This window comes from Centrocercus urophasianus, unplaced genomic scaffold (genome assembly GCF_019232065.1).
Source record: "Centrocercus urophasianus isolate 14NV4802_14NV808 unplaced genomic scaffold, USGS_Curo_1.0 seq_34, whole genome shotgun sequence".
Taxonomy (NCBI): domain Eukaryota; kingdom Metazoa; phylum Chordata; class Aves; order Galliformes; family Phasianidae; genus Centrocercus; species Centrocercus urophasianus.
The window spans coordinates 1,008,510-1,016,197 of record NW_024884911.1 but is presented as its reverse complement, the minus strand read 5'-3'; the positions used below and the strand labels follow the sequence as shown (position 1 = coordinate 1,016,197).

Sequence of the window (7,688 nt, the reverse complement as noted above, 5' to 3'; positions counted from 1 at the left end):
TTTCACTCAGATTGTGGTGAGGACCCAGAACTGCTGCCCAGAGCCGTGGATGCCATCCCTGGAGGTGCCCAAGGCTGTGGATGGGCCCTGGGCAGCCTGAGTAGGGGGCAGTCAGCCCATGGCAGGGGGTGGGACTGAGAGGGCAATGCTAAAGTTCCCCATCTCTACTGCAAAAGGTGCAAGAACCTATGAGCAGGCTTGGCGGGGACAGGACTGGGAAGCATGGTGCTCAGTGTCACACTGGTGTGCCCTCAACCATCCTGGCTTGTTGGCGTCTCTCCTCCTGCCCTGCAGCGTCTCCCCATGCCCATGCCCACTTGTTGCTACCTCAGTGGGATAACAAAGCCAAGGATGACCACATCTGTCTCTAAGGAATTCATCCATCCTCTGCTAGGAAGATGACGTTAGATTAAACAAATACGTAAAAGAGAACAGATGAGTTTTCAAAGGCAATATTTTCTAGCCACTAAATTCCCAGTCCAGAGGGCTTCACTTTGAATTAGTATGGGCTGTCTCTGCTCCAGAATTAAAGTTATCGATCCAGTCCTTGTTTACTGTCATCCACCTTTGTTCCTGGACTTATTACCACCTGTACAGGGTGAGAGCCTCTAATTAGCATCTGCAATTTATGGGCTTACTCTGGAGAATCACCAGTCAGGAAGCCACCCAAAAATCACTGCAGAGGAATTGTGGCAGGACATCCACCTCCCATCCCCAGGGAGCTGTGTGCAAGCTCTTACACAGACTTCTATGCAGCCCCTTTGAATTTGCCAAGTAAATCATTTTACGGGGAGCTTTGTAATTGGCCGTTCAACAATTTTTTCCCACAGTGATAATCTTTTCCTTGGCTAATCTGTTGGAAACCAAAAACCTCCTGAATAATGTCCAGCAGTCATAAATCCTGCACGCATCTAACGTGGCATGAATGTTTTTCCTCTGGGAGGTCGGGAGGTTGGGGGTCTGGATCTGGCAAGAGCTCCATCAGAGCAGGCTGAGCACATCAGGGCAGGCTGCCAGCTATTGTGACTGATGATGGGATGGCTGCTGGGGTCTGACTGCACCACAGCACAGAGGATGCTCTGCAAAAGCCTGAACTGACTGTGCTCATGCACAGAGCTTCTTGGATAAGATCTCTCCTTGACCAGCTTCTCTCTTATCAGTTTTGTTCTTGAAGTGTCTTGTTGTTTGTTTTTTTTTTATCAGACTAAGTGTTTCTAGGTAAGCCTCCAGAGGATGTTTGCTCAATGATTGTCACTAAATAAACAAAGTGTGCTGACTGAAGTCACAAAAACAAGGACATGGCAGTCTGGGGACCTTGGTTGCCACAGACAGCCAGACAGCCTCCCTGCAGCATCCCCAGGCTTTGAGCACTGGTGTAAGCAGGGATCCTCATCCAGGACCCCATGAACACTCCTCTTTCCCCACACTACCTATCTTCAGCAAAATTAAGAACCTGTTCTCCCGTGACCAAATTGCAGAACACATGTACAGCCCTGACCCCACGATTTCCCATCAACCAAAATGCAAGGGGCCCTGGAAAACCCACGGTCTGTGCTCACCTGTGAGCCCCTGAGCACTGCATGAGCATCACATGCTCTGGTTTCCCTATCTCTGTTGGCAGGAGGTGTTGACAAACACTGCAGAATTCAGCATCTCCTCTGGGGAAGTCACCTCTGAATCTCCCTGACCTGCCCAGGGGTGGTTTGAGCTCAAACCTGACATTTCAGAGGTTTGGGACAATGTCACGTTCACCCATAGGTACCAGAAATCTGACTGTGCTGGTGGTGAAGCATTGGGATCCCACATCCTTTCCCCAAAGGAAAATCTGAGGGGGCTTCTTGTGCAGTAGATCCAAGAGGGTTTCCTTGCCCTTTTTGAGCCTGACTAAAAGCGCAGGGGGGGAAGAAACCTGAAACAAACACTCCTTTCTGCTTTTACTCCTCAGGTAAAAGCCCTTTACTTTGAAACAAGTAACCTTCTGATGTACAGAACTATTAAATCAAGGAGGGAAGGACAGGATGCATTCCTCTAGACTACCGTTATTTTCTGAGCGAGTTTCACGATGGGAACACAGGGTGACTTGTGGCCCTGAAGCCTGAATCTGCAGCACTCGAAACCAGAACTTCCATCCCAGGGCAATTTCTGACATTTGCAGTTTCAACATCCTCAAGGATGTTGAAAAGTGAAAATATTAAAGTTCACTGATTAAAGGCACCCAGGAAGTTTTGCCTTTCAAAGTAATAATAATAATAATAATAATAATAAAAGGAAGACCTCTGTAACTTCTAAAGAAATACTTCATTCCCAACGCTGGTGTTTCAAAATGCCTCCTCTTGTAGGTATTTTTCATTTACATTCCTTATCTGAAAACCAGAATCTTTGCCCTAAAGCATCACATTCCCATGATAGATGCCAAATCCAGCACCCCAGTAGCACGACAAGATTATTGCTCCAATTACAAATGTTTTATTCACGTGTTCCTCAATCTAAATTTCAAATCTGGGTCCTGAACCCCATGTAATGGCTTTCTTTCAAAAACCATTTTCGAGCCGCTGAGCAGAAACACTTAAACGTGCCACAGAGAAAGAAAATGTATGTGGAATGATAATGGCTTTAATGCACTCCAAGGGTGTCAGTGCTTCGTACCACCCCCGCCCATTTGTTACTGAACCACAATGGGCAAACCTTGAAGAAAACAGCATTACACTGTGGAGTACATATTTGTTAGCTCTACGCATCCTTACACTGCTGACAAGGAGCCAGAGAATGACTCATGTGGTTTGTTAGAGGGAGAAGCTTGAAATGGAGAGCACGGAACTTAGCAATGGAATGAGAAATGCTCGGAGGATGGGAAATAGAGCAGCAAACAACAACAACAATGTTAAAAGTGTCTCTGAATTTTACAAGGTAGTTTCTGCCCAACTGTGTTTTAGGTCATCAAGAAGATGAATAAAGGAAAACAAAACACAGAGAACCCTTTGACGAGGTGCAGGAAAAATGCCCTGGTGAACAGAGTCTCAAAACCAGCTCGTTTTTTTCTTTCTGCTTATTTTGCATCTGTGTGCCAACCAACCACAGCAACCTCCATTAACTGATGGGAACCACAGGTTACTTTCTGATGATCACAATCAGGCAAGCATTAGCAAAACATGTGCCAAGCTGACGTTTGGGTCGAGTCCAACCTCAGCAAATTACTGACCCAGGTTGGAAAATGGAGACTGCCTTTCCCCACTCTTTGAACATCAGCACTAATGCACTCCCGGACCTTCAGCACGTGCCTCTCCAGTCACAGAGCAGCTCTCTGACCCTCAGGGAGCACCTGGTGTCACAGCCAAACTCTGCCTTCATTTCTCCCTGCCTGAGGTAGAAGCTTGCAAGACAAAGCTGCTCCATGCACCGAAGCCTCTACACAGCCATAAATAATTCCCTCTGCTCATGTTGGTTACCAAACCCAACTGCCCTTGGCTTGCAGAGGACTCTTGCCTTGTTTTGTTATTCCTGTCTGCCTTTTTTTTTTTTGCTTGGTTTGCTGCAGTGAGATGTTTCTGTGGAAACGCAGCTGTAGGAAGAGGGGCCTTAGGGGAAACCTGGGAAGTCTGGGGATTTTGGATTTACACTCATCGTTACCTTATCTCACCCATAAAATGGAGCAGCATATTGTAATTACAGAGTATGAAGATAAGAAAAATTATTGTTACCTTTTATTTTTTTTTTCTAAGTCCCATTTACAGGGGCTGGTGAGCCCCTAGACTGGCTGCTTGCTAGACTAGTGACTTGTTTGCAGCCTAAGAAGTCAAAAAGGCAAGAAGCACTGAACCAGAAGTGAAGTAGATGATGACAGAATGCATGCTTCCCAAAGCCGATGGCCATCATGAAAAAGCAGTGCCAAACCTGCCAGGTAGGTCTGATGGATAAGTGAGGGCACACAGCTTTGATCAGCTGCAGGAAAGTTTATTACATCAGCAATATTGCAAAACACAAATAACTTTGTCCTAGAACAAAGAAGAAGGAAATGAAAGCAAATGTGCACGTGGAAACTTGATAAACCCCAAAAGCCAATATCTCCTCCTTAGGACCATAGAAAACAAGCACAGATGTTTTCTTGGTGAGGAGAAGCTGAAGCCACTCTCTAACAGCCCTTCCAACACACTTCATAGCACCGTGTTACCGTGTGATGCCTAAGGAAGCCAACCAAAAGAGCCTTTGCCTTCCATGACACAAAGAGAAAAAACTTGGATACCAAATAGACCTTCATTTCTCACAGATGTCACCAAGGAACCAGACAAGCTATGTGAATAAAACTTAGAAATAAACATTTCCTATTCAACAGTACAATATTTGCAGCCAACAGACTATACAGCCTCTCCCTTCCTGTTGCACAGAGCACTCCATGTAATTAATCATAGCTCAGACACAGCATAACCAATGACATTTAGCCCGTCTCATCAAAACCAGGGAACCCTTGACATCGTTTGAGTCATTCTCCTGGTAGGTCTTTTCGAGCCTGCATTCATCAGCTGGTAAGTGAGCAGATTTCTAGCTCGTGTGGCTTTGACCTCCTCACTCCCAAAGACCAAGCAGCCCAAAGAGTGCAAATATCTGGCTGTAATTTAGTGGAAGCCCGACCCCACTCCTATCAGCACTGCTGATCAGAGCGCAGCAAAAAGCAATTCAAGGATCTGAGAGCACGTTCTGTTCACACTCGTAACCTCAATCAAGACCTGCCATAAAGAAACCTCTTGCAGGTGCCGTTACTCAAGAAGGTCATCATTTTAAAAACCACCTTGTACAAGCAAAAGTTCCTCACGGCAGATTTGTGTCTGCTCATCCCTTGTGTTCTCTCACATTAACCAACTTGTTTCCTTTGGCTTGGTCTGGCTCTTGCATTACTGCTCTTATGTACGAGCTTGAATCCCATCCAGATGAAATTACAGAAGGCTGTAAAATGAAATTTCTAGCCACACTGGGGCTTTGGCTCTAAACATCTCTTAATTATACCTGCAGCACCTTGAAGTTCTTCACTGAAACACGGAGATGGGTGGAAGAAATTTGTATCAACTCAGATATTATTTTACCTAGCATGGGAAACTGCCTGCATCCTACTCCAGAACGCACCAAATAAACCCATTCTGCAGCAGTAAAGACTTTTCTTTTAGAGCATAGTCAACAGTTCAGCAATCTGATTTCAGAAGGACTTTCACTGGTTCCTGCCTGCACTGGGTGCTGTTTTCTACCTGGCTCCAGGACGCCAGCAGAGCTCTGCAGCAGAGCTTGACTCTGCCCCTTTGACAGTGAGGGTATCTGAGAAGAGTTTTCCAGAATCAAGTTGATGTGTTCTGAGGTTTCTGGTTTTGGTTGTGGTTTTTTTTTAATGTTTGCAATATCACCAATAATTGTTTTTTTAACATTCAAAAAAAGATTCCAGTTTATGAGAGGGCTTCTATTCTCTGTATGCTTCTGGGCACCAAGCAACAGAGCACATCTTGTATCTGTGTGCCTGTCATTAAGGTGGTGCTTCCGTATCAGTCCTGCACTGAGGACAAAACCAAGTAGGGCACAGTTATTATTCTCCAAATGTTCTGCCAACGCCAGCAGATGTCAGTGCCCCATCCCTGGAGGTGTTCAAGGCCAGGTTGGATGGGACCCTGGGCAACCTGGTCCAGTATTAAATGGGGAGGTTGGTGGCCCTGGAGATTCATGATCCTTGAGGTCCCTTCCAACCTGGGCCATTCTGTGGATCTGTGGAAGGGTGTACAGTGCTTCCCTGGAGTCCTCCATCTGGGAGGAATTTGGAAATGAGCTCAGCTGCGATAGGAATCCCCTTATTGGACAGCAGAGAGGAGCTGCAGGAAGGAAGGAAGGAGACTCCAGGCCGATGGGAAGCCAGATTCATGTTCCCAGAAACACTTTCCAGACAGGGACACAGAGGGAAATGAGATTGTGGAGACAGCACCAGGGAAGAAAGAAAAATGCAAAGGGGAACTGAGAATCCTGTGTTGGCAAGACGGCCTACAGTGCTGTAATACAAGTTACCTTGCCCTTTACCTTGCCCCAGTGACGTCCATACCTGCTGGTGTAATGTCCATGCTCTTTTCAAAACGAGAAGTGATTTAAATCCTCAGGGCTGACCTTGCAGGAGAAAGCACAGGGAAAAAATCAGGGTTTTGCCCATAAGGAAAAGCAGACCTGTTTCAGAAGGGAGTTTTGGGGAACTAGATGGATGTGTCTGAAGCAATGACTGATAAGGAGATCACTCAGGGACAAGTATTTTGAGCTTCTCAAAATCTGAAGGACAATTGCATATTTAAAACGAGGAGGCCTGCTATTATTTTCACTGAGATTATTTTCACATCGTGCACTATTGAATCCTCTGAAGCGATCTGATAAATCCGAAATTGTCTGCTTTATTCTTCCTTCCCTGGAGAAATGGAGGCATAACAGCGTTTGTCAGCACCCCAGCCTCCACGTGCTGCCACGTGAGAGCAGGTTCCCTTATCAGACACGTGGAAACACAGAGACAATGCAAAATGAGTGCCTTCTGAAGCACAGTGCTTAAAGGCAGCATGGCACCAGGCTGGAGCCACAGCCCCTCTCTGAATTACCCCTTCCTTCTTCCTATGGCCTGAGCACACCAGGTGAGCATGCGAGTACAGCTTTCAAAGAGCCCTCGTGTTTCCCATGGATTATCAGGAGAAAATAACAGTCCTGGGAGATGGGAATGTCACTTCCAGCTGTGGGCTGGTCTAGGAGTTGAGGTGGGGTGATTCTGACAGGCAGCCAGCTGTTTTCAGCATCTCTAAGTAAGAGGAGCTGCAGTAATTAAACGTTGCAGGCAGAATATCTGGATGCAGTTTCTTTGAAGAATTGCTGGAAAAGAAGTAGCAAGTGATCGTTTGTGTAATGGAGTCATTACTGTAACAAGATTACAAAACAACCCATCTGCTTCTTAACCTTTACCCCCAGCTGAAGGAGGAAGCCAGACTGTGATGTCTGCCTGCAGCTGGGCAGTCAGGGTTTGTGCTCAGGACGTGCTGTCTGGGAAGAGACATGCCAGAGGTTGCAGTGCTGGCCACACTCCATTCTGTCTCTGCACGGGGTTCCCAAAGAGGTTTCCAGCCCACAGAATGCCCTGGGGAGAGAGAAGGGGGTGCTGATGTGCGTGCTGCAGGTGGCTGACTCCTTGTTCCCAAGGCGGATGGAAATGAGAACCCAAAAAGGTCCCTGGTCTTTGCTGTGATTCATTCCCAGAGCAGAGACATCACCTTTCCCTGGCTTGGAAACAGCCAATGAAGCACTGCTCTGCCATGTTTACATAGCTCTGCTGGAGATGTCAACAGCATCGCTGAAATTTCCACTGCTCTAAGCCCTCCAGAGCACTGACTGGCTGACCATTTGGCCACATTTGCTTGGAAAGTTTCAAGGAAACTGAAGAGTGTTCAGTCTCAACTGTTGGAAACAATATCCCCTGCTTAGCTGAACCCAATTGCAACATCTTCCAGGAGATGAGAATGCAGCAAGCAAAAGCAGCATGTAAAGTACGTACGAGTTTGTTGTTTTCTGCCTTTCTGGTGCCAAAGAGAAGTCAGATCAAAGTCCTGATAAAAGCAAAAGAAGAGGTCAAGATTCTAAAGGGCAGCACGCAGAATCATAGAATCATAGAAACATAAAGGTTGGAAAAGACCTCTAAG

The 7,688-nt window shown here is 46.4% G+C and overlaps 1 long non-coding RNA gene across 2 annotated transcripts in view; it reads right to left on the bottom strand.

The window, feature by feature from the left end:
- Positions 1–7,688, bottom strand: part of LOC122166765 — a 13,117-nt gene extending 5,429 nt beyond the window's left edge. Inside the window, exons 1-2 of one of the 2 annotated variants that reach the window (XR_006170882.1) lie at positions 6,958–7,688; positions 6,068–6,867 (exon numbers count right to left, since the gene is read on the bottom strand). This is a non-coding gene — a long non-coding RNA (uncharacterized LOC122166765). Of the gene's footprint in view, positions 1–6,067 lie in introns of both variants that reach the window. The other variant, XR_006170883.1, reaches the window with a different exon arrangement.